The sequence below is a fragment of the Procambarus clarkii genome, chromosome 69 (genome assembly GCF_040958095.1).
Source record: "Procambarus clarkii isolate CNS0578487 chromosome 69, FALCON_Pclarkii_2.0, whole genome shotgun sequence".
NCBI classification, from domain to species: domain Eukaryota; kingdom Metazoa; phylum Arthropoda; class Malacostraca; order Decapoda; family Cambaridae; genus Procambarus; species Procambarus clarkii.
In genome coordinates, this window is record NC_091218.1 from 604,496 (window position 1) to 632,319 (window position 27,824).

Consider the following 27,824-nt stretch of genomic DNA (forward strand, 5'->3'; position numbering starts at 1 on the left):
TTTGCTCAAACTCCCCTGCAGTTTTCAAAATATCCCAATTATCCCAATTTCGAGGCCTGAGCCATATTTTGGAACCAAATTCTGGCTCTTTGCACTTATTCAGAGTTTGAAATTACGACTTTTTATACCCAACATATGCCAAGTAGTAAAAGCGTCAGTGAGTCACATTTTGAACAAACTCCCCTGCAGTTTTCAAAATATCCCAAACATCCCAATTCCAAGGCCTGAGCCATATTTTGGAGCCAAATTCAGGCGCTTTGCACGTATTCGCAGTTTGAAATTACGACTTTTTTATACCCAACATATGGGAACTACTGAAAGCAGCGTTTGGTCACATTTGTCCCAAACCTCCCTGCAGTTTTGAAAGTATCCCAAACAACCCAATATCGAGGCCTGAGATATATTTTCGAGCCAAATTCAGGCTCTCTGCACGTATTCGCAGTTTGAAATTACGACTTTTTATACCCAACATATGCCAAGTACTGAAAGTGGCGTTTGGTCACATTTGTCCCAAACCTCCCTGCAGTTTTAAAAATATCCTAAACATTCCCATATCGAGGCCTGAACCATATTTTGGAGCCAAAATCTGGCTCTATGCACGTATTCGCAGTTTGAAATTAAGACTTTTTATACCCAACATATGCCAAGTCCTGAAAGTGGCAAAAGAGTCAAATTTTGCACAAACTCCCCTGCAGTTTTCGAAATATCCCAAATATCCCAATTTCGAGGACTGAGCCATATTTTGGAGCCAAATTCTGGCTCTCTGTACGTATTTGCAGTTTGAAATTACTAATTTTTATACCCAACATATGCCAAGTATTGAAACCGGCAGTTAGTCACATTTTGCACAAACTCCCCTGTAGTTTTTAAAATATCCCAAATATCTCAATTTCGAGGCCTGAGCTCTATTTTGGAGCCAAATTCTGGCTCTCTGCACGTATTCGCAGTTTAAAATTACGACTTTTTATACCCAAAATATGCCAAGACCTGAAAGTGGAAGTGAGTAATATTTTGCACAAACTCCCCTGCAGTTTTCGAAATATCCCAAATATCCCAATTTCGAGGCCTGAGCCATATTTTGGAGCCAAATTCAAGCTCTCTGCACGTATTCGCAGTTTGAAATTACGACTTTTTTATACCCAGCATATGCGAAGTACTGAAAGCGGCGTTAGGTCACATTTGTCCCAAACCTCCCTGCAGTTTTCAAAATATCCCAAACATCCCAATATCGAGGCCTGAGACATATTTTGGAGCCAAATTCTGGCGCTCTGAACGTATTCGCAGTTTGATATTACGACTTTTTATACCCTACATATGCCAAGAACTGAAAGCTGCAGTGAGTCACATTTTGAACAAACTCCCCTGCAGTTTTCAAAATATCCCAAACATCCCAATTTCGCGTCCTGAGCCATATTTTGGAATCAAATTCAGGCTCTCTGCACGTATTCGCAGTTTGAAATTACGACTTTTTATACCCAACATATGCAAAGTACTGTAAGCGGCATTTGGTCACATTTGTCCCAAACCCCCCTGCAGTTTTCAAAATATCACAAACAACCCAATTTCGAGGCGGGAGCCATATTTTGGAGCCAAATTCTGGCTCTCTGCACGTATTCTCAGTTTGTAATTGCGACTTTTTTATACCCAATATATGCCAAGTACTGAAAGCGGCGTTTGGTCACATTTGTCCCAATCCCCCCTGCAGTTTCCAAAATATTCCAAACATCCCAATTTCGAGGCCTGAGATATATTTTCGAGATAAATTCAGGCTCTCTGCACGTATTCTCAGTTTGTAATTGCGACTTTTTTATGCCCAACATATGCCAAGTACTGAAAGCGGCAGTGAGTCACATTTTGCATAAACTCCCCTGCAATTTTCAAAATATACCAAACATCTCAATTTCAAGGCCTGAGCCATATTTTGGAGCGAAATTCTGGCTCTCTGCACATATTTGCAGTTTGATATTACGACTTTTTATACCCAACATATGCCAAGTACTGAAAGCGGCAGTGAGTCACATTTTGCATAATCTCCCCTGCAGTTTTCAAAATATACCAAACATCACAATTTCGAGGCCTGAGCCATATCTTGGAGCCAAATTCAGGCGCTTTGCACGTATTCGCAGTGTGAAATTACGACTTTTTATACCCAACATATGCCAAGTCCTGAAAGAGGCAGTGAGTCACATTTTGCACAAACTCCCCTGCAGTTTTCAAAATATACCAAACATCCCAATTTCGAGGCCTGAGCCATATTTTGGAGCCAAATTCAAGCTCTCTGCACGTATTCGCAGTTTGAAATTACGACTTTTTTATACCCAGCATATGCGAAGTACTGAAAGCGGCGTTAGGTCACATTTGTCCCAAACCTCCCAGCAGTTTTCAAAATATCCCAAACATCCCAATATCGAGGCCTGAGCCATATTTTGGAGCCAAATTCTGGCGCTCAAAACGTATTCGCAGTTTGAAATTACGACTTTTTATACCCAACATATGCAAAGTACTGTAAGCGGCGTTTGGTCACATTTGTCCCAAACCCCCCTGCAGTTTTCAAAATATCACAAACAACCCAATTTCGAGGCCGGAGCCATATTTTGGAGCCAAATTCTGGCTCTCTGCACGTATTCTCAGTTTGTAATTGCGACTTTTTTATGCCCAACATATGCCAAGTACTGAAAGCGGCAGTGAGTCACATTTTGCATAAACTCCCCTGCAATTTTCAAAATATACCAAACATCTCAATTTCAAGGCCTGAGCCATATTTTGGAGCGAAATTCTGGCTCTCTGCACATATTTGCAGTTTGATATTACGACTTTTTATACCCAACATATGCCAAGTACTGAAAGCGGCAGTGAGTCACATTTTGCATAAACTCCCCTGCAGTTTTCAAAATACACCAAACATCCCAATTTCGAGGCCTGAGCCATATTTTGGAGCCAAATTCAGGCGCTTTGCACGTATTCGCAGTGTGATATTACGACTTTTTTATACCCAACATATGCGAAGTACTGAAAGCAGCATTTGGTCACATTTGTCCCAAACCTCCCTCCAGTTTTCAAAATATCCCAAACAACCCAATATCGAGGCCTGAGATATATTTTCGAGCCAAATTCAGGCTCTCTGCACGTATTCGCAGTTTGAAATTACGACTTTTTATACCCAACATATGCCAAGTCCTGAAAGAGGCAGTGAGTCACATTTTGCACAAACTCCCCTGCAGTTTTCAAAATATACCAAACACCCCAATTTCGAGGCCTGAGCCATATTTTGGAGCCAAATTCAAGCTCTCTGCACGTATTCGCAGTTTGAAATTACGACTTTTTTATACCCAGCATATGCGAAGTACTGAAAGCGGCGTTAGGTCACATTTGTCCCAAACCTCCCAGCAGTTCTCAAAATATCCCAAACATCCCAATATCGAGGCCTGAGCCATATTTTGGAGCCAAATTCTGGCGCTCTGAACGTATTCGCAGTTTGATATTACGACTTTTTATACCCAACATATGCCAAGAACTGAAAGCTGCAGTGAGTCACATTTTGAACAAACTCCCCTGCAGTTTTCAAAATATCCCAAACATCCCAATTTCGCGTCCTGAGCCATATTTTGGAATCAAATTCAGGCTCTCTGCACGTATTCGTAGTTTGAAATTACGACTTTTTATACACAACATATGCCAAGTACTGAAAGCGGCGTTTGGTCACATTTGTCCCAAACCTCCCTGCAGTTTTAAAAATATCCTAAACATCCCAATTTCGAGACCTGAACCATATTTTGGAGCCAAAATCTGGCTCTATGCACGTATTCGCAGTTTGAAATTACGATTTTTTATACCCAACATATGCCAAGTCCTGAAAGTGGCAAAAGAGTCACATTTTTTACAAACTCCCCTGCAGTTTTCGAAATATCCCAATTTCGAGGACTGAGCCATATTTTGGAGCCAAATTCTGGCTCTATGCACGTATTCGCAGTTTGATATTACGACTTTTTATACCCAACATATGCCAAGTACTGAAAGCGGCGTTTGGACACATTTGTCCCAATCCCCCCTGCAGTATCCAAAATATCCCAAATATCCCAATTTCAAAGCCTGAGCAATATTTTGGTGCCAAATTCTGGCTCTCTGTACGTATTCGCAGTTTGAAATTGCAACTTTTTTATACCGAACATATGCCAAGTACTGAAAGCGGCGTTTGGACACATTTGTCCCAATCCCCCCTGCAGTATTCAAAATATCCCAAATATCCCAATTTCGAGGCCTGAGCCATATTTTGGAACCAAATTCTGGCTCTTTGCACTTATTCGGAGTTTGAAATTACGACTTTTTATACCCAACATATGCCAAGTAGTAAAAGCGTCAGTGAGTCACATTTTGAACAAACTCCCCTGCAGTTTTCAAAATATCCCAAACATCCCAATTCCAAGGCCTGAGCCATATTTTGGAGCCAAATTCAGGCGCTTTGCACGTATTCGCAGTTTGAAATAACGACTTTTTTATACCCAACATATGCGAACTACTGAAAGGAGCGTTTGGTCACATTTGTCCCAAACCTCCCTGCAGTTTTGAAAGTATCCCAAACAACCCAATATCGAGGCCTGAGATATATTTTCGAGCCAAATTCAGGCTCTCTGCACGTATTCGCAGTTTGAAATTACGACTTTTTATACCCAACATATGCCAAGTACTGAAAGTGGCGTTTGGTCACATTTGTCCCAAACCTCCCTGCAGTTTTAAAAATATCCTAAACATTCCCATATCGAGGCCTGAACCATATTTTGGAGCCAAAATCTGGCTCTATGCACGTATTCGCAGTTTGAAATTAAGACTTTTTATACCCAACATATACCAAGTCCTGAAAGTGGCAAAAGAGTCAAATTTTGCACAAACTCCCCTGCAGTTTTCGAAATATCCCAAATATCCCAATTTCGAGGACTGAGCCATATTTTGGAGTCAAATTCTGGCTCTCTGTACGTATTTGCAGTTTGAAATTACTAATTTTTATACCCAACATATGCCAAGTATTGAAACCGGCAGTTAGTCACATTTTGCACAAACTCCCCTGTAGTTTTTAAAATATCCCAAATATCCCAATTTCGAGGCCTGAGCTATATTTTGGAGCCAAATTCTGGCTCTCTGCACGTATTCGCAGTTTAAAATTACGACTTTTTATACCCAAAATATGCCAAGACCTGAAAGTGGAAGTGAGTAATATTTTGCACAAACTCCCCTGCAGTTTTCGAAATATCCCAAATATCCCAATTTCGAGGCCTGAGCAATATTTTGGAGCCAAATTCTGTCTCTCTGCACGTATTCGCAGTTTGAAATTACGACTTTTTATACCCAACATATGCCAAGTACTGAAAGAGGCAGTGAGTCACATTTTGCACAAACTCCCCTGCAGTTTTCAAAATATACCAAACATCCAAATTTCGAGGCCTGAGCCATATTTTGGAGCCAAATTCAAGCTCTCTGCACGTATTCGCAGTTTGAAATTACGACTTTTTTATACCCAGCTTATGCGAAGTACTGAAAGCGGCGTTAGGTCACATTTGTCCCAAACCTCCCTGCAGTTTTCAAAATATCCCAAACATCCCAATATCGAGGCCTGAGACATATTTTGGAGCCAAATTCTGGCGCTCTGAACGTATTCGCAGTTTGATATTACGACTTTTTATACCCTACATATGCCAAGTACTGAAAGCGGCGTTTGGACACATTTGTCCCAATCCCCCCTGCAGTATCCAAAATATCCCAAATATCCCAATTTCAAAGCCTGAGCAATATTTTGGTGCCAAATTCTGGCTCTCTGTACGTATTCGCAGTTTGAAATTGCAACTTTTTTATACCGAACATATGCCAAGTACTGAAAGCGGCGTTTGGACACATTTGTCCCAATCCCCCCTGCAGTATTCAAAATATCCCAAATATCCCAATTTCGAGGCCTGAGCCATATTTTGGAACCAAATTCTGGCTCTTTGCACTTATTCGGAGTTTGAAATTACGACTTTTTATACCCAACATATGCCAAGTAGTAAAAGCGTCAGTGAGTCACATTTTGAACAAACTCCCCTGCAGTTTTCAAAATATCCCAAACATCCCAATTCCAAGGCCTGAGCCATATTTTGGAGCCAAATTCAGGCGCTTTGCACGTATTCGCAGTTTGAAATAACGACTTTTTTATACCCAACATATGCGAACTACTGAAAGGAGCGTTTGGTCACATTTGTCCCAAACCTCCCTGCAGTTTTGAAAGTATCCCAAACAACCCAATATCGAGGCCTGAGATATATTTTCGAGCCAAATTCAGGCTCTCTGCACGTATTCGCAGTTTGAAATTACGACTTTTTATACCCAACATATGCCAAGTACTGAAAGTGGCGTTTGGTCACATTTGTCCCAAACCTCCCTGCAGTTTTAAAAATATCCTAAACATTCCCATATCGAGGCCTGAACCATATTTTGGAGCCAAAATCTGGCTCTATGCACGTATTCGCAGTTTGAAATTAAGACTTTTTATACCCAACATATACCAAGTCCTGAAAGTGGCAAAAGAGTCAAATTTTGCACAAACTCCCCTGCAGTTTTCGAAATATCCCAAATATCCCAATTTCGAGGACTGAGCCATATTTTGGAGTCAAATTCTGGCTCTCTGTACGTATTTGCAGTTTGAAATTACTAATTTTTATACCCAACATATGCCAAGTATTGAAACCGGCAGTTAGTCACATTTTGCACAAACTCCCCTGTAGTTTTTAAAATATCCCAAATATCCCAATTTCGAGGCCTGAGCTATATTTTGGAGCCAAATTCTGGCTCTCTGCACGTATTCGCAGTTTAAAATTACGACTTTTTATACCCAAAATATGCCAAGACCTGAAAGTGGAAGTGAGTAATATTTTGCACAAACTCCCCTGCAGTTTTCGAAATATCCCAAATATCCCAATTTCGAGGCCTGAGCAATATTTTGGAGCCAAATTCTGTCTCTCTGCACGTATTCGCAGTTTGAAATTACGACTTTTTATACCCAACATATGCCAAGTACTGAAAGAGGCAGTGAGTCACATTTTGCACAAACTCCCCTGCAGTTTTCAAAATATACCAAACATCCAAATTTCGAGGCCTGAGCCATATTTTGGAGCCAAATTCAAGCTCTCTGCACGTATTCGCAGTTTGAAATTACGACTTTTTTATACCCAGCTTATGCGAAGTACTGAAAGCGGCGTTAGGTCACATTTGTCCCAAACCTCCCTGCAGTTTTCAAAATATCCCAAACATCCCAATATCGAGGCCTGAGACATATTTTGGAGCCAAATTCTGGCGCTCTGAACGTATTCGCAGTTTGATATTACGACTTTTTATACCCTACATATGCCAAGAACTGAAAGCTGCAGTGAGTCACATTTTGAACAAACTCCCCTGCAGTTTTCAAAATATCCCAAACATCCCAATTTCGCGTCCTGAGCCATATTTTGGAATCAAATCCAGGCTCTCTGCACGTATTCGCAGTTTAAAATTACGACTTTTTATACCCAACATATGCAAAGTACTGTAAGCGGCATTTGGTCACATTTGTCCCAAACCCCCCTGCAGTTTTCAAAATATCACAAACAACCCAATTTCGAGGCGGGAGCCATATTTTGGAGCCAAATTCTGGCTCTCTGCACGTATTTTCAGTTTGTAATTGCGACTTTTTTATACCCAATATTTGCCAAGTACTGAAAGCGGCGTTTGGTCACATTTGTCCCAATCCCCCCTGCAGTTTCCAAAATATTCCAAACATCCCAATTTCGAGGCCTGAGATATATTTTCGAGCCAAATTCTGGCTCTCTGCACGTATTCTCAGTTTGTAATTGCGACTTTTTTATGCCCAACTTATGCCAAGTATTGAAAGCGGCAGTGAGTCACATTTTGCATAAACTCCCCTGCAATTTTCAAAATATACCAAACATCTCAATTTCAAGGCCTGAGCCATATTTTGGAGCGAAATTCTGGCTCTCTGCACATATTTGCAGTTTGATATTACGACTTTTTATACCCAACATATGCCAAGTACTGAAAGCGGCAGTGAGTCACATTTTGCATAAACTCCCCTGCAGTTTTCAAAATACACCAAACATCCCAATTTCGAGGCCTGAGCCATATTTTGGAGCCAAATTCAGGCGCTTTGCACGTATTCGCAGTGTGAAATTACGACTTTTTTATACCCAACATATGCGAAGTACTGAAAGCAGCATTTGGTCACATTTGTCCCAAACCTCCCTGCAGTTTTCAAAATATCCCAAACAACCCAATATCGAGGCCTGAGATATATTTTCGAGCCAAATTCAGGCTCTCTGCACGTATTCGCAGTTTGAAATTACGACTTTTTATACCCAACATATGCCAAGTCCTGAAAGAGACAGTGAGTCACATTTTGCACAAACTCCCCTGCAGTTTTCAAAATATACCAAACATCCCAATTTCGAGGCCTGAGCCATATTTTGGAGCCAAATTCAAGCTCTCTGCACGTATTCGCAGTTTGAAATTACGACTTTTTTATACCCAGCATATGCGAAGTACTGAAAGCGGCGTTAGGTCACATTTGTCCTAAACCTCCCTGCAGTTTTCAAAATATCCCAAACATCCCAATATCGACTCCTGAGCCATATTTTGGAGCCAAATTCTGGCGCTCTGAACGTATTCGCAGTTTGATATTACGACTTTTTATACCCAACATATGCCAAGTACTGAAAGCGGCAGTGAGTCACATTTTGCATAAACTCCCCTGCAATTTTCAAAATATACCAAACATCTCAATTTCAAGGCCTGAGCCATATTTTGGAGCCAAATTCTGGCTCTCTGCACATATTCGCAGTTTGATATTACGACTTTTTATACCCAACATATGCCAAGTACTGAAAGCGGCAGTGAGTCACATTTTGCATAAACTCCCCTGCAGTTTTCAAAATATACCAAACATCCCAATTTCGAGGCCTGAGCCATATTTTGGAGCCAAATTCAGGCGCTTTGCACGTATTCGCAGTGTGATATTACGACTTTTTTATACCCAACATATGCGAAGTACTGAAAGCAGCATTTGGTCACATTTGTCCCAAACCTCCCTCCAGTTTTCAAAATATCCCAAACAACCCAATATCGAGGCCTGAGATATATTTTCGAGCCAAATTCAGGCTCTCTGCACGTATTCGCAGTTTGAAATTACGACTTTTTATACCCAACATATGCCAAGTCCTGAAAGAGGCAGTGAGTCACATTTTGCACAAACTCCCCTGCAGTTTTCAAAATATACCAAACACCCCAATTTCGAGGCCTGAGCCATATTTTGGAGCCAAATTCAAGCTCTCTGCACGTATTCGCAGTTTGAAATTACGACTTTTTTATACCCAGCATATGCGAAGTACTGAAAGCGGCGTTAGGTCACATTTGTCCCAAACCTCCCAGCAGTTTTCAAAATATCCCAAACATCCCAATATCGAGGCCTGAGCCATATTTTGGAGCCAAATTCTGGCGCTCTGAACGTATTCGCAGTTTGATATAACGACTTTTTATACCCAACATATGCCAAGAACTGAAAGCTGCAGTGAGTCACATTTTGAACAAACTCCCCTGCAGTTTCCAAAATATTCCAAACATCCCAATTTCGAGGCCTGAGATATATTTTCGAGCCAAATTCAGGCTCTCTGCACGTATTCGCAGTTTGATATTACGACTTTTTATACCCAACATATGCCAAGTACTGAAAGCGGCAGTGAGTCACATTTTGCATAAACTCCCCTGCAATTTTCAAAATATACCAAACATCTCAATTTCAAGGCCTGAGCCATATTTTGGAGCCAAATTCTGGCTCTCTGCACATATTCGCAGTTTGATATTACGACTTTTTATACCCAACATATGCCAAGTTCTGAAAGCGGCAGTGAGTCACATTTTGCATAAACTCCCCTGCAGTTTTCAAAATATACCAAACATCCCAATTTCGAGGCCTGAGCCATATTTTGGAGCCAAATTCAAGCTCTCTGCACGTATTCGCAGTTTGAAATTACGACTTTTTTATACCCAGCATATGCGAAGTACTGAAAGCGGCGTTAGGTCACATTTGTCCCAAACCTCCCAGCAGTTTTCAAAATATCCCAAACATCCCAATATCGAGGCCTGAGCCATATTTTGGAGCCAAATTCTGGCGCTCAAAACGTATTCGCAGTTTGAAATTACGACTTTTTATACCCAACATATGCAAAGTACTGTAAGCGGCGTTTGGTCACATTTGTCCCAAACCCCCCTGCAGTTTTCAAAATATCACAAACAACCCAATTTCGAGGACGGAGCCATATTTTGGAGCCAAATTCTGGCTCTCTGCACGTATTCTCAGTTTGTAATTGCGACTTTTTTATGCCCAACTTATGCCAAGTACTGAAAGCGGCAGTGAGTCACATTTTGCATAAACTCCCCTGCAATTTTCAAAATATACCAAACATCTCAATTTCAAAGCCTGAGCCATATTTTGGAGCGAAATTCTGGCTCTCTGCACATATTTGCAGTTTGATATTACGACTTTTTATACCCAACATATGCCAAGTACTGAAAGCGGCAGTGAGTCACATTTTGCATAAACTCCCCTGCAGTTTTCAAAATACACCAAACATCCCAATTTCGAGGCCTGAGCCATATTTTGGAGCCAAATTCAGGCGCTTTGCACGTATTCGCAGTGTGAAATTACGACTTTTTTATACCCAACATATGCGAAGTACTGAAAGCAGCATTTGGTCACATTTGTCCCAAACCTCCCTGCAGTTTTCAAAATATCCCAAACAACCCAATATCGAGGCCTGAGATATATTTTCGAGCCAAATTCAGGCTCTCTGCACGTATTCGCAGTTTGAAATTACGACTTTTTATACCCAACATATGCCAAGTCCTGAAAGAGGCAGTGAGTCACATTTTGCACAAACTCCCCTGCAGTTTTCAAAATATACCAAACATCCCAATTTCGAGGCCTGAGCCATATTTTGGAGCCAAATTCAAGCTCTCTGCACGTATTCGCAGTTTGAAATTACGACTTTTTTATACCCAGCATATGCGAAGTACTGAAAGCGGCGTTAGGTCACATTTGTCCCAAACCTCCCTGCAGTTTTCAAAATATCCCAAACATCCCAATATCGACTCCTGAGCCATATTTTGGAGCCAAATTCTGGCGCTCTGAACGTATTCGCAGTTTGATATTACGACTTTTTATACCCAACATATGCCAAGTACTGAAAGCGGCAGTGAGTCACATTTTGCATAAACTCCCCTGCAATTTTCAAAATATACCAAACATCTCAATTTCAAGGCCTGAGCCATATTTTGGAGCCAAATTCTGGCTCTCTGCACATATTCGCAGTTTGATATTACGACTTTTTATACCCAACATATGCCAAGTACTGAAAGCGGCAGTGAGTCACATTTTGCATAAACTCCCCTGCAGTTTTCAAAATATACCAAACATCCCAATTTCGAGGCCTGAGCCATATTTTGGAGCCAAATTCAGGCGCTTTGCACGTATTCGCAGTGTGATATTACGACTTTTTTATACCCAACATATGCGAAGTACTGAAAGCAGCATTTGGTCACATTTGTCCCAAACCTCCCTCCAGTTTTCAAAATATCCCAAACAACCCAATATCGAGGCCTGAGATATATTTTCGAGCCAAATTCAGGCTCTCTGCACGTATTCGCAGTTTGAAATTACGACTTTTTATACCCAACATATGCCAAGTCCTGAAAGAGGCAGTGAGTCACATTTTGCACAAACTCCCCTGCAGTTTTCAAAATATACCAAACACCCCAATTTCGAGGCCTGAGCCATATTTTGGAGCCAAATTCAAGCTCTCTGCACGTATTCGCAGTTTGAAATTACGACTTTTTTATACCCAGCATATGCGAAGTACTGAAAGCGGCGTTAGGTCACATTTGTCCCAAACCTCCCAGCAGTTTTCAAAATATCCCAAACATCCCAATATCGAGGCCTGAGCCATATTTTGGAGCCAAATTCTGGCGCTCTGAACGTATTCGCAGGTTGATATAACGACTTTTTATACCCAACATATGCCAAGAACTGAAAGCTGCAGTGAGTCACATTTTGAACAAACTCCCCTGCAGTTTTCAAAATATCCCAAACATCCCAATTTCGCGTCCTGAGCCATATTTTGGAATCAAATTCAGGCTCTCTGCACGTATTCGCAGTTTGAAATTACGACTTTTTATACCCAACATATGCAAAGTACTGTAAGCGGCGTTTGGTCACATTTGTCCCAAACCCCCCTGCAGTTTTCAAAATATCACAAACAACCCAATTTCGAGGCCGGAGCCATATTTTGGAGCCAAATTCTGGCTCTCTGCACGTATTCTTAGTTTGTAATTGCGACTTTTTTATGCCCAACATATGCCAAGTACTGAAAGCGGCAGTGAGTCACATTTTGCATAAACTCCCCTGCAATTTTCAAAATATACCAAACATCTCAATTTCAAGGCCTGAGCCATATTTTGGAGCCAAATTCTGGCTCTCTGCACATATTTGCAGTTTGATATTATGACTTTTTATACCCAACATATGCCAAGTACTGAAAGCGGCAGTGAGTCACATTTTGCGTAAACTCCCCTGCAATTTTCAAAATATACCAAACATCTCAATTTCAAGGCCTGAGCCATATTTTGGAGCCAAATTCAGGCGCTTTGCACGTATTCGCAGTGTGAAATTACGACTTTTTTATACCCAACATATGCAAAGTACTGAAAGCAGCATTTGGTCACATTTGTCCCAAACCTCCCTGCAGTTTTCAAAATATCCCAAACAACCCAATATCGAGGCCTGAGATATATTTTCGAGCCAAATTCAGGCTCTCTGCACGTATTCGCAGTTTGAAATTACGACTTTTTATACCCAACATATGCCAAGTCCTGAAAGAGGCAGTGAGTCACATTTTGCACAAACTCCCCTGCAGTTTTCAAAATATACCAAACATCCCAATTTCGAGGCCTGAGCCATATTTTGGAGCCAAATTCAAGCTCTCTGCACGTATTCGCAGTTTGAAATTACGACTTTTTTATACCCAGCATATGCGAAGTACTGAAAGCGGCGTTAGGTCACATTTGTCCCAAACCTCCCTGCAGTTTTCAAAATATCCCAAACATCCCAATATCGACTCCTGAGCCATATTTTGGAGCCAAATTCTGACGCTCTGAACGTATTCGCAGTTTGATATTACGACTTTTTATACCCAACATATGCCAAGTACTGAAAGTGGCAGTGAGTCACATTTTGCATAAACTCCCCTGCAATTTTCAAAATATACCAAACATCTCAATTTCAAGGCCTAAACCATATTTTGGAGCCAAATTCTGGCTCTCTGCACATATTCGCAGTTTGATATTACGACTTTTTATACCCAACATATGCCAAGTACTGAAAGCGGCAGTGAGTCACATTTTGCATAAACTCCCCTGCAGTTTTCAAAATATACCAAACATCCCAATTTCGAGGCCTGAGCCATATTTTGGAGCCAAATTCAGGCGCTTTGCACGTATTCGCAGTGTGATATTACGACTTTTTTATACCCAACATATGCGAAGTACTGAAAGCAGCATTTGGTCACATTTGTCCCAAACCTCCCTCCAGTTTTCAAAATATCCCAAACAACCCAATATCGAGGCCTGAGATATATTTTCGAGCCAAATTCAGGCTCTCTGCACATATTCGCAGTTTGAAATTACGACTTTTTATACCCAACATATGCCAAGTCCTGAAAGAGGCAGTGAGTCACATTTTGCACAAACTCCCCTGCAGTTTTCAAAATATACCAAACACCCCAATTTCGAGGCCTGAGCCATATTTTGGAGCCAAATTCAAGCTCTCTGCACGTATTCGCAGTTTGAAATTACGACTTTTTTATACCCAGCATATGCGAAGCACTGAAAGCGGCGTTAGGTCACATTTGTCCCAAACCTCCCAGCAGTTTTCAAAATATCCCAAACATCCCAATATCGAGGCCTGAGCCATATTTTGGAGCCAAATTCTGGCGCTCTGAACGTATTCGCAGTTTGATATTACGACTTTTTATACCCAACATATGCCAAGAACTGAAAGCTGCAGTGAGTCACATTTTGAACAAACTCCCCTGCAGTTTTCAAAATATCCCAAACATCCCAATTTCGCGTCCTGAGCCATATTTTGGAATCAAATTCAGGCTCTCTGCACGTATTCGCAGTTTGAAATTACGACTTTTTATACCCAACATATGCAAAGTACTGTAAGCGGCGTTTGGTCACATTTGTCCCAAACCCCCCTGCAGTTTTCAAAATATCACAAACAACCCAATTTCGAGGCCGGAGCCATATTTTGGAGCCAAATTCTGGCTCTCTGCACGTATTCTCAGTTTGTAATTGCGACTTTTTTATGCCCAACATATGCCAAGTACTGAAAGCGGCAGTGAGTCACATTTTGCATAAACTCCCCTGCAATTTTCAAAATATACCAAACATCTCAATTTCAAGGCCTGAGCCATATTTTGGAGCCAAATTCTGGCTCTCTGCACATATTTGCAGTTTGATATTACGACTTTTTATACCCAACATATGCCAAGTACTGAAAGCGGCAGTGAGTCACATTTTGCGTAAACTCCCCTGCAATTTTCAAAATATACCAAACATCTCAATTTCAAGGCCTGAGCCATATTTTGGAGCCAAATTCAGGCGCTTTGCACGTATTCGCAGTGTGAAATTACGACTTTTTTATACCCAACATATGCGAAGTACTGAAAGCAGCATTTGGTCACATTTGTCCCAAACCTCCCTGCAGTTTTCAAAATATCCCAAACAACCCAATATCGAGGCCTGAGATATATTTTCGAGCCAAATTCAGGCTCTCTGCACGTATTCGCAGTTTGAAATTACGACTTTTTTATACCCAGCATATGCGAAGTACTGAAAGCGGCGTTAGGTCACATTTGTCCCAAACCTCCCAGCAGTTTTCAAAATATCCCAAACATCCCAATATCGAGTCCTGAGCCATATTTTGGAGCCAAATTCTGGCGCTCTGAACGTATTCGCAGTTTGATATAACGACTTTTTATACCCAACATATGCCAAGAACTGAAAGCTGCAGTGAGTCACATTTTGAACAAACTCCCCTGCAGTTTCCAAAATATTCCAAACATCCCAATTTCGAGGCCTGAGATATATTTTCGAGCCAAATTCAGGCTCTCTGCACGTATTCGCAGTTTGATATTACGACTTTTTATACCCAACATATGCCAAGTACTGTAAGCGGCGTTTGGTCACATTTGTCCCAAACCCCCCTGCAGTTTTCAAAATATCACAAACAACCCAATTTCGAGGCCGGAGCCATATTTTGGAGCCAAATTCTGGCTCTCTGCACGTATTCTCAGTTTGTAATTGCGACTTTTTTATGCCCAACTTATGCCAAGTACTGAAAGCGGCAGTGAGTCACATTTTGCATAAACTCCCCTGCAATTTTCAAAATATACCAAACATCTCAATTTCAAAGCCTGAGCCATATTTTGGAGCGAAATTCTGGCTCTCTGCACATATTTGCAGTTTGATATTACGACTTTTTATACCCAACATATGCCAAGTACTGAAAGCGGCAGTGAGTCACATTTTGCATAAACTCCCCTGCAGTTTTCAAAATACACCAAACATCCCAATTTCGAGGCCTGAGCCATATTTTGGAGCCAAATTCAGGCGCTTTGCACGTATTCGCAGTGTGAAATTACGACTTTTTTATACCCAACATATGCGAAGTACTGAAAGCAGCATTTGGTCACATTTGTCCCAAACCTCCCTGCAGTTTTCAAAATATCCCAAACAACCCAATATCGAGGCCTGAGATATATTTTCGAGCCAAATTCAGGCTCTCTGCACGTATTCGCAGTTTGAAATTACGACTTTTTATACCCAACATATGCCAAGTCCTGAAAGAGGCAGTGAGTCACATTTTGCACAAACTCCCCTGCAGTTTTCAAAATATACCAAACATCCCAATTTCGAGGCCTGAGCCATATTTTGGAGCCAAATTCAAGCTCTCTGCACGTATTCGCAGTTTGAAATTACGACTTTTTTATACCCAGCATATGCGAAGTACTGAAAGCGGCGTTAGGTCACATTTGTCCCAAACCTCCCTGCAGTTTTCAAAATATCCCAAACATCCCAATATCGACTCCTGAGCCATATTTTGGAGCCAAATTCTGGCGCTCTGAACGTATTCGCAGTTTGATATTACGACTTTTTATACCCAACATATGCCAAGTACTGAAAGCGGCAGAGAGTCACATTTTGCATAAACTCCCCTGCAATTTTCAAAATATACCAAACATCTCAATTTCAAGGCCTGAGCCATATTTTGGAGCCAAATTCTGGCTCTCTGCACATATTCGCAGTTTGATATTACGACTTTTTATACCCAACATATGCCAAGTACTGAAAGCGGCAGTGAGTCACATTTTGCATAAACTCCCCTGCAGTTTTCAAAATATACCAAACATCCCAATTTCGAGGCCTGAGCCATATTTTGGAGCCAAATTCAGGCGCTTTGCACGTATTCGCAGTGTGATATTACGACTTTTTTATACCCAACATATGCGAAGTACTGAAAGCAGCATTTGGTCACATTTGTCCCAAACCTCCCTCCAGTTTTCAAAATATCCCAAACAACCCAATATCGAGGCCTGAGATATATTTTCGAGCCAAATTCAGGCTCTCTGCACGTATTCGCAGTTTGAAATTACGACTTTTTATACCCAACATATGCCAAGTCCTGAAAGAGGCAGTGAGTCACATTTTGCACAAACTCCCCTGCAGTTTTCAAAATATACCAAACACCCCAATTTCGAGGCCTGAGCCATATTTTGGAGCCAAATTCAAGCTCTCTGCACGTATTCGCAGTTTGAAATTACGACTTTTTTATACCCAGCATATGCGAAGTACTGAAAGCGGCGTTAGGTCACATTTGTCCCAAACCTCCCAGCAGTTTTCAAAATATCCCAAACATCCCAATATCGAGGCCTGAGCCATATTTTGGAGCCAAATTCTGGCGCTCTGAACGTATTCGCAGGTTGATATAACGACTTTTTATACCCAACATATGCCAAGAACTGAAAGCTGCAGTGAGTCACATTTTGAACAAACTCCCCTGCAGTTTTCAAAATATCCCAAACATCCCAATTTCGCGTCCTGAGCCATATTTTGGAATCAAATTCAGGCTCTCTGCACGTATTCGCAGTTTGAAATTACGACTTTTTATACCCAACATATGCAAAGTACTGTAAGCGGCGTTTGGTCACATTTGTCCCAAACCCCCCTGCAGTTTTCAAAATATCACAAACAACCCAATTTCGAGGCCGGAGCCATATTTTGGAGCCAAATTCTGGCTCTCTGCACGTATTCTTAGTTTGTAATTGCGACTTTTTTATGCCCAACATATGCCAAGTACTGAAAGCGGCAGTGAGTCACATTTTGCATAAACTCCCCTGCAATTTTCAAAATATACCAAACATCTCAATTTCAAGGCCTGAGCCATATTTTGGAGCCAAATTCTGGCTCTCTGCACATATTTGCAGTTTGATATTATGACTTTTTATACCCAACATATGCCAAGTACTGAAAGCGGCAGTGAGTCACATTTTGCGTAAACTCCCCTGCAATTTTCAAAATATACCAAACATCTCAATTTCAAGGCCTGAGCCATATTTTGGAGCCAAATTCAGGCGCTTTGCACGTATTCGCAGTGTGAAATTACGACTTTTTTATACCCAACATATGCGAAGTACTGAAAGCAGCATTTGGTCACATTTGTCCCAAACCTCCCTGCAGTTTTCAAAATATCCCAAACAACCCAATATCGAGGCCTGAGATATATTTTCGAGCCAAATTCAGGCTCTCTGCACGTATTCGCAGTTTGAAATTACGACTTTTTATACCCAACATATGCCAAGTCCTGAAAGAGGCAGTGAGTCACATTTTGCACAAACTCCCCTGCAGTTTTCAAAATATACCAAACATCCCAATTTCGAGGCCTGAGCCATATTTTGGAGCCAAATTCAAGCTCTCTGCACGTATTCGCAGTTTGAAATTACGACTTTTTTATACCCAGCATATGCGAAGTACTGAAAGCGGCGTTAGGTCACATTTGTCCCAAACCTCCCTGCAGTTTTCAAAATATCCCAAACATCCCAATATCGACTCCTGAGCCATATTTTGGAGCCAAATTCTGACGCTCTGAACGTATTCGCAGTTTGATATTACGACTTTTTATACCCAACATATGCCAAGTACTGAAAGTGGCAGTGAGTCACATTTTGCATAAACTCCCCTGCAATTTTCAAAATATACCAAACATCTCAATTTCAAGGCCTAAACCATATTTTGGAGCCAAATTCTGGCTCTCTGCACATATTCGCAGTTTGATATTACGACTTTTTATACCCAACATATGCCAAGTACTGAAAGCGGCAGTGAGTCACATTTTGCATAAACTCCCCTGCAGTTTTCAAAATATACCAAACATCCCAATTTCGAGGCCTGAGCCATATTTTGGAGCCAAATTCAGGCGCTTTGCACGTATTCGCAGTGTGATATTACGACTTTTTTATACCCAACATATGCGAAGTACTGAAAGCAGCATTTGGTCACATTTGTCCCAAACCTCCCTCCAGTTTTCAAAATATCCCAAACAACCCAATATCGAGGCCTGAGATATATTTTCGAGCCAAATTCAGGCTCTCTGCACATATTCGCAGTTTGAAATTACGACTTTTTATACCCAACATATGCCAAGTCCTGAAAGAGGCAGTGAGTCACATTTTGCACAAACTCCCCTGCAGTTTTCAAAATATACCAAACACCCCAATTTCGAGGCCTGAGCCATATTTTGGAGCCAAATTCAAGCTCTCTGCACGTATTCGCAGTTTGAAATTACGACTTTTTTATACCCAGCATATGCGAAGTACTGAAAGCGGCGTTAGGTCACATTTGTCCCAAACCTCCCAGCAGTTTTCAAAATATCCCAAACATCCCAATATCGAGGCCTGAGCCATATTTTGGAGCCAAATTCTGGCGCTCTGAACGTATTCGCAGTTTGATATTACGACTTTTTATACCCAACATATGCCAAGAACTGAAAGCTGCAGTGAGTCACATTTTGAACAAACTCCCCTGCAGTTTTCAAAATATCCCAAACATCCCAATTTCGCGTCCTGAGCCATATTTTGGAATCAAATTCAGGCTCTCTGCACGTATTCGCAGTTTGAAATTACGACTTTTTATACCCAACATATGCAAAGTACTGTAAGCGGCGTTTGGTCACATTTGTCCCAAACCCCCCTGCAGTTTTCAAAATATCACAAACAACCCAATTTCGAGGCCGGAGCCATATTTTGGAGCCAAATTCTGGCTCTCTGCACGTATTCTCAGTTTGTAATTGCGACTTTTTTATGCCCAACATATGCCAAGTACTGAAAGCGGCAGTGAGTCACATTTTGCATAAACTCCCCTGCAATTTTCAAAATATACCAAACATCTCAATTTCAAGGCCTGAGCCATATTTTGGAGCCAAATTCTGGCTCTCTGCACATATTTGCAGTTTGATATTACGACTTTTTATACCCAACATATGCCAAGTACTGAAAGCGGCAGTGAGTCACATTTTGCGTAAACTCCCCTGCAATTTTCAAAATATACCAAACATCTCAATTTCAAGGCCTGAGCCATATTTTGGAGCCAAATTCAGGCGCTTTGCACGTATTCGCAGTGTGAAATTACGACTTTTTTATACCCAACATATGCGAAGTACTGAAAGCAGCATTTGGTCACATTTGTCCCAAACCTCCCTGCAGTTTTCAAAATATCCCAAACAACCCAATATCGAGGCCTGAGATATATTTTCGAGCCAAATTCAGGCTCTCTGCACGTATTCGCAGTTTGAAATTACGACTTTTTATACCCAACATATGCCAAGTCCTGAAAGAGGCAGTGAGTCACATTTTGCACAAACTCCCCTGCAGTTTTCAAAATATACCAAACATCCCAATTTCGAGGCCTGAGCCATATTTTGGAGCCAAATTCAAGCTCTCTGCACGTATTCGCTGTTTGAAATTACGACTTTTTTATACCCAGCATATGCGAAGTACTGAAAGCGGCGTTAGGTCACATTTGTCCCAAACCTCCCTGCAGTTTTCAAAATATCGCAAACATCCCAATATCGACTCCTGAGCCATATTTTGGAGCCAAATTCTGACGCTCTGAACGTATTCGCAGTTTGATATTACGACTTTTTATACCCAACATATGCCAAGTACTGAAAGTGGCAGTGAGTCACATTTTGCATAAACTCCCCTGCAATTTTCAAAATATACCAAACATCTCAATTTCAAGGCCTAAGCCATATTTTGGAGCCAAATTCTGGCTCTCTGCACATATTCGCAGTTTGATATTACGACTTTTTATACCCAACATATGCCAAGTACTGAAAGCGGCAGTGAGTCACATTTTGCATAAACTCCCCTGCAGTTTTCAAAATATACCAAACATCCCAATTTCGAGGCCTGAGCCATATTTTGGAGCCAAATTCAGGCGCTTTGCACGTATTCGCAGTGTGAAATTACGACTTTTTTATACCCAACATGTGCGAAGTACTGAAAGCAGCATTTGGTCACATTTGTCCCAAACCTCCCTCCAGTTTTCAAAATATCCCAAACAACCCAATATCGAGGCCTGAGATATATTTTCGAGCCAAATTCAGGCTCTCTGCACGTATTCGCAGTTTGAAATTACGACTTTTTATACCCAACATATGCCAAGTCCTGAAAGAGGCAGTGAGTCACATTTTGCACAAACTCCCCTGCAGTTTTCAAAATATACCAAACACCCCAATTTCGAGGCCTGAGCCATATTTTGGAGCCAAATTCAGGCGCTTTGCACGTATTCGCAGTGTGAAATTACGACTTTTTTATACCCAACATGTGCGAAGTACTGAAAGCAGCATTTGGTCACATTTGTCCCAAACCTCCCTCCAGTTTTCAAAATATCCCAAACAACCCAATATCGAGGCCTGAGATATATTTTCGAGCCAAATTCAGGCTCTCTGCACGTATTCGCAGTTTGAAATTACGACTTTTTATACCCAACATATGCCAAGTCCTGAAAGAGGCAGTGAGTCACATTTTGCACAAACTCCCCTGCAGTTTTCAAAATATACCAAACACCCCAATTTCGAGGCCTGAGCCATATTTTGGAGCCAAATTCAAGCTCTCTGCACGTATTCGCAGTTTGAAATTACGACTTTTTTATACCCAGCATATGCGAAGTACTGAAAGCGGCGTTAGGTCACATTTGTCCCAAACCTCCCAGCAGTTTTCAAAATATCCAAAACATCCCAATATCGAGGCCTGAGCCATATTTTGGAGCCAAATTCTGGCGCTCTGAACGTATTCGCAGTTTGATATTACAACTTTTTATACCCAACATATGCCAAGAACTGAAAGCTGCAGTGAGTCACATTTTGAACAAACTCCCCTGCAGTTTTCAAAATATCCCAAACATCCCAATTTCGCGTCCTGAGCCATATTTTGGAATCAAATTCAGGCTCTCTGCACGTATTCGCAGTTTGAAATTACGACTTTTTATACCCAACATATGCAAAGTACTGTAAGCGGCGTTAGGTCACATTTGTCCCAAACCTCCCTGCAGTTTTCAAAATATCCCAAACATCCCAATATCGACTCCTGAGCCATATTTTGGAGCCAAATTCTGGCGCTCTGAACGTATTCGCAGTTTGATATTACGACTTTTTATACCCAACATATGCCAAGTACTGAAAGTGGCAGTGAGTCACATTTTGCATAAACTCCCCTGCAATTTTCAAAATATACCAAACATCTCAATTTCAATGCCTAAGCCATATTTTGGAGCCAAATTCTGGCTCTCTGCACATATTCGCAGTTTGATATTACGACTTTTTATACCCAACATATGCCAAGTACTGAAAGCGGCAGTGAGTCACATTTTGCATAAACTCCCCTGCAGTTTTCAAAATATACCAAACATCCCAATTTCGAGGCCTGAGCCATATTTTGGAGCCAAATTCAGGCGCTTTGCACGTATTCGCAGTTTGAAATTACGACTTTTTTATACCCAACATGTGCGAAGTACTGAAAGCAGCATTTGGTCACATTTGTCCCAAACCTCCCTGCAGTTTTCAAAATATCCCAAACAACCCAATATCGAGGCCTGAGATATATTTTCGAGCCAAATTCAGGCTCTCTGCACGTATTCGCAGTTTGAAATTACGACTTTTTATACCCAACATATGCCAAGTCCTGAAAGAGGCAGTGAGTCACATTTTGCACAAACTCCCCTGCAGTTTTCAAAATATACCAAACACCCCAATTTCGAGGCCTGAGCCATATTTTGGAGCCAAATTCAAGCTCTCTGCACGTATTCGCAGTTTGAAATTACGACTTTTTTATACCCAGCATATGCGAAGTACTGAAAGCGGCGTTAGGTCACATTTGTCCCAAACCTCCCTGCAGTTTTCAAAATATCCCAAGCATCCCAATATCGACTCCTGAGCCATATCTTGGAGCCAAATTCAGGCGCTTTGCACGTATTCGCTGTGTGAAATTACGACTTTTTTATACCCAACATATGCGAAGTACTGAAAGCAGCATTTGGTCATATTTGTCCCAAACCTCCCTGCAGTTTTCAAAATATCCCAAACAACCCAATATCGAGGCCTGAGATATATTTTCGAGCCAAATTCAGGCTCTCTGCACGTATTCGCAGTTTGAAATTACGACTTTTTATACCCAACATATGCCAAGTCCTGAAAGAGGCAGTGAGTCACATTTTGCAAAAACTCCCCTGCAGTTTTCAAAATATACCAAACATCATAATTTCGAGGCCTGAGCCATATTTTGGAGCCAAATTCAAGCTCTCTGCACGTATTCGCAGTTTGAAATTACGACTTTTTTATACCCAGCATATGCGAAGTACTGAAAGCGGCGTTAGGTCACATTTGTCCCAAACCTCCCAGCAGTTTTCAAAATATCCCAAACATCCCAATATCGAGGCCTGAGCCATATTTTGGAGCCAAATTCTGGCGCTCTGAACGTATTCGCAGTTTGATATTACGACTTTTTATACCCAATATATGCCAAGAACTGAAAGCTGCAGTGAGTCACATTTTGAACAAACTCCCCTGCAGTTTTCAAAATATCCTAAATCCCAATTTCGCGTCCTGAGCCATATTTTGGAATCAAATTCAGGCTCTCTGCACGTATTCGCAGTTTGAAATTACGACTTTTTATACCCAACATATGCAAAGTACTGTAAGCGGCGTTTGGTCACATTTGTCCCAAACCCCCCTGCAGTTTTCAAAATATCACAAACAACCCAATTTCGAGGCCGGAGCCATATTTTGGAGCCAAATTCTGGCTCTCTGCACGTATTCTCAGTTTGTAATTGCGACTTTTTTATGCCCAACATATGCCAAGTACTGAAAGCGGCAGTGAGTCACATTTTGCATAAACTCCCCTGCAATTTTCAAAATATACCAAACATCTCAATTTCAAGGCCTGAGCCATATTTTGGAGCCAAATTCTGGCTCTCTGCACATATTTGCAGTTTGATATTACGACTTTTTATACCCAACATATGCCAAGTACTGAAAGCGGCAGTGAGTCACATTTTGCATAAACTCCCCTGCAGTTTTCAAAATATACCAAACATCCCAATTTCGAGGCCTGAGCCATATTTTGGAGCCAAATTCAGGCGCTTTGCACGTATTCGCAGTGTGAAATTACGACTTTTTTATACCCAACATATGCGAAGTACTGAAAGCAGCATTTGGTCACATTTGTCCCAAACCTCCCTGCAGTTTTCAAAATATCCCAAAAATCCCAATATCGAGGCCTGAGATATATTTTCGAGCCAAATTCAGGCTCTCTGCACGTATTCGCAGTTTGAAATTACGACTTTTTATACCCAACATATGCCAAGTCCTGAAGCTGCAGTGAGTCACATTTTGAACAAACTCCCCTGCAGTTTTCAAAATATCCCAAACATCCCAATTTCGCGTCCTGAGCCATATTTTGGAATCAAATTCAGGCTCTCTGCACGTATTCGCAGTTTGAAATTACGACTTTTTATACCCAACATATGCAAAGTACTGTAAGTGGCATTTGGTCACATTTGTCCCAAACCCCCCTGCAGTTTTCAAAATATCACAAACAACCCAATTTCGAGGCGGGAGCCATATTTTGGAGCCAAATTCTGGCTCTCTGCACGTATTCTCAGTTTGTAATTGCGACTTTTTTATACCCAATATATGCCAAGTACTGAAAGCGGCGTTTGGTCACATTTGTCCCAATCCCCCCTGCAGTTTCCAAAATATTCCAAACATCCCAATTTCGAGGCCTGAGATATATTTTCGAGCCAAATTCAGGCTCTCTGCACGTATTCGCAGTTTGATATTACGACTTTTTATACCCAACATATGCCAAGTACTGAAAGCGGCAGTGAGTCACATTTTGCATAAACTCCCCTGCAATTTTCAAAATATACCAAACATCTCCATTTCAAGGCCTGAGCCATATTTTGTAGCCAAATTCTGGCTCTCTGCACATATTCGCAGTTTGATATTACGACGTTTTATACCCAACATATGCCAAGTTTTGAAAGCGGCAGTGAGTCACATTTTGCATAATCTCCCCTGCAGTTTTCAAAATATACCAAACATCACAATTTCGAGGCCTGAGCCATATCTTGGAGCCAAATTCAGGCGCTTTGCACGTATTCGCAGTGTGAAATTACGACTTTTTTATACCCAACATATGCGAAGTACTGAAAGCAGCATTTGGTCACATTTGTCCCAAACCTCCCTGCAGTTTTCAAAATATCCCAAACAACCCAATATCGAGGCCTGAGATATATTTTCGAGCCAAATTCAGGCTCTCTGCACGTATTCGCAGTTTGAAATTACGACTTTTTATACCCAACATATGCCAAGTCCTGAAAGAGGCAGTGAGTCACATTTTGCACAAACTCCCCTGCAGTTTTCAAAATATACCAAACATCCCAATTTCGAGGCCTGAGCCATATTTTGGAGCCAAATTCAAGCTCTCTGCACGTATTCGCAGTTTGAAATTACGACTTTTTTATACCCAGCATATGCGAAGTACTGAAAGCGGCGTTAGGTCACATTTGTCCCAAACCTCCCTGCAGTTTTCAAAATATCCCAAACATCCCAATATCGACTCCTGAGACATATTTTGGAGCCAAATTCTGGCGCTCTGAACGTATTCGCAGTTTGATATTACGACTTTTTATACCCAACATATGCCAAGTACTGAAAGCGGCAGTGAGTCACATTTTGCATAAACTCCCCTGCAATTTTCAAAATATACCAAACATCTCAATTTCAAGGCCTGAGCCATATTTTGGAGCCAAATTCTGGCTCTCTGCACATATTCGCAGTTTGATATTACGACTTTTTATACCCAACATATGCCAAGTACTGAAAGCGGCAGTGAGTCACATTTTGAATAAACTCCCCTGCAGTTTTCAAAATATACCAAACATCCCAATTTCGAGGCCTGAGCCATATTTTGGAGCCAAATTCAGGCTCTTTGCACGTATTCGCAGTGTGATATTACGACTTTTTTATACCCAACATATGCGAAGTACTGAAAGCAGCATTTGGTCACATTTGTCCCAAACCTCCCTCCAGTTTTCAAAATATCCCAAACAACCCAATATCGAGGCCTGAGATATATTTTCGAGCCAAATTCAGGCTCTCTGCACGTATTCGCAGTTTGAAATTACGACTTTTTATACCCAACATATGCCAAGTCCTGAAAGAGGCAGTGAGTCACATTTTGCACAAACTCCCCTGCAGTTTTCAAAATATACCAAACATCCCAATTTCGAGGCCTGAGCCATATTTTGGAGCCAAATTCAAGCTCTCTGCACGTATTCGCAGTTTGAAATTACGACTTTTTTATACCCAGCATATGCGAAGTACTGAAAGCGGCGTTAGGTCACATTTGTCCCAAACCTCCCTGCAGTTTTCAAAATATCCCAAACATCCCAATATCGACTCTTGAGCCATATTTTGGAGCCAAATTCTGGCGCTCTGAACCTATTCGCAGTTTGATATTACGACTTTTTATACCCAACATATGCCAAGTACTGAAAGTGGCAGTGAGTCACATTTTGCATAAACTCCCCTGCAATTTTCAAAATATACCAAACATCTCAATTTCAAGGCCTAAGCCATATTTTGGAGCCAAATTCTGGCTCTCTGCACATATTCGCAGTTTGATATTACGACTTTTTATACCCAACATATGCCAAGTACTGAAAGCGGCAGTGAGTCACATTTTGCATAAACTCCCCTGCAGTTTTCAAAATATCCCAAACATCCCAATTTCGCGTCCTGAGCCATATTTTGGAATCAAATTCAGGCTCTCTGCACGTATTCGCAGTTTGAAATTACGACTTTTTATACCCAACATATGCAAAGTACTGTAAGCGGCGTTTGGTCACATTTGTCCCAAACCCCCCTGCAGTTTTCAAAATATCACAAACAACCCAATTTCGAGGCCGGAGCCATATTTTGGAGCCAAATTCTGGCTCTCTGCACGTATTCTCAGTTTGTAATTGCGACTTTTTTATGCCCAACATATGCCAAGTACTGAAAGCGGCAGTGAGTCACATTTTGCATAAACTCCCCTGCAATTTTCAAAATATACCAAACATCTCAATTTCAAGGCCTGAGCCATATTTTGGAGCCAAATTCTGGCTCTCTGAACATATTTGCAGTTTGATATTACGACTTTTTATACCCAACATATGCCAAGTTCTGAAAGCGGCAGTGAGTCACATTTTGCATAATCTCCCCTGCAGTTTTCAAAATATACCAAACATCACAATTTCGAGGCCTGAGCCATATCTTGGAGCCAAATTCAGGCGCTTTGCACGTATTCGCAGTGTGAAATTACGACTTTTTTATACCCAACATATGCGAAGTACTGAAAGCAGCATTTGGTCACATTTGTCCCAAACCTCCCTGCAGTTTTCAAAATATCCCAAACAACCCAATATCGAGGCCTGAGATATATTTTCGAGCCAAATTCAGGCTCTCTGCACGTATTCGCAGTTTGAAATTACGACTTTTTATACCCAACATATGCCAAGTCCTGAAAGAGGCAGTGAGTCACATTTTGCACAAACTCCCCTGCAGTTTTCAAAATATACCAAACATCCCAATTTCGAGGCCTGAGCCATATTTTGGAGCCAAATTCAAGCTCTCTGCACGTATTCGCAGTTTGAAATTACGACTTTTTTATACCCAGCATATGCAAAGTACTGAAAGCGGCGTTAGGTCACATTTGTCCCAAACCTCCCAGCAGTTTTCAAAATATCCCAAACATCCCAATATCGAGGCCTGAGCCATATTTTGGAGCCAAATTCTGGCGCTCAAAACGTATTCGCAGTTTGAAATTACGACTTTTTATACCCAACATATGCAAAGTACTGTAAGCGGCGTTTGGTCACATTTGTCCCAAACCCCCCTGCAGTTTTCAAAATATCACAAACAACCCAATTTCGAGGCCGGAGCCATATTTTGGAGCCAAATTCTGGCTCTCTGCACGTATTCTCAGTTTGTAATTGCGACTTTTTTATGCCCAACATATGCCAAGTACTGAAAGCGGCAGTGAGTCACATTTTGCATAAACTCCCCTGCAATTTTCAAAATATACCAAACATCTCAA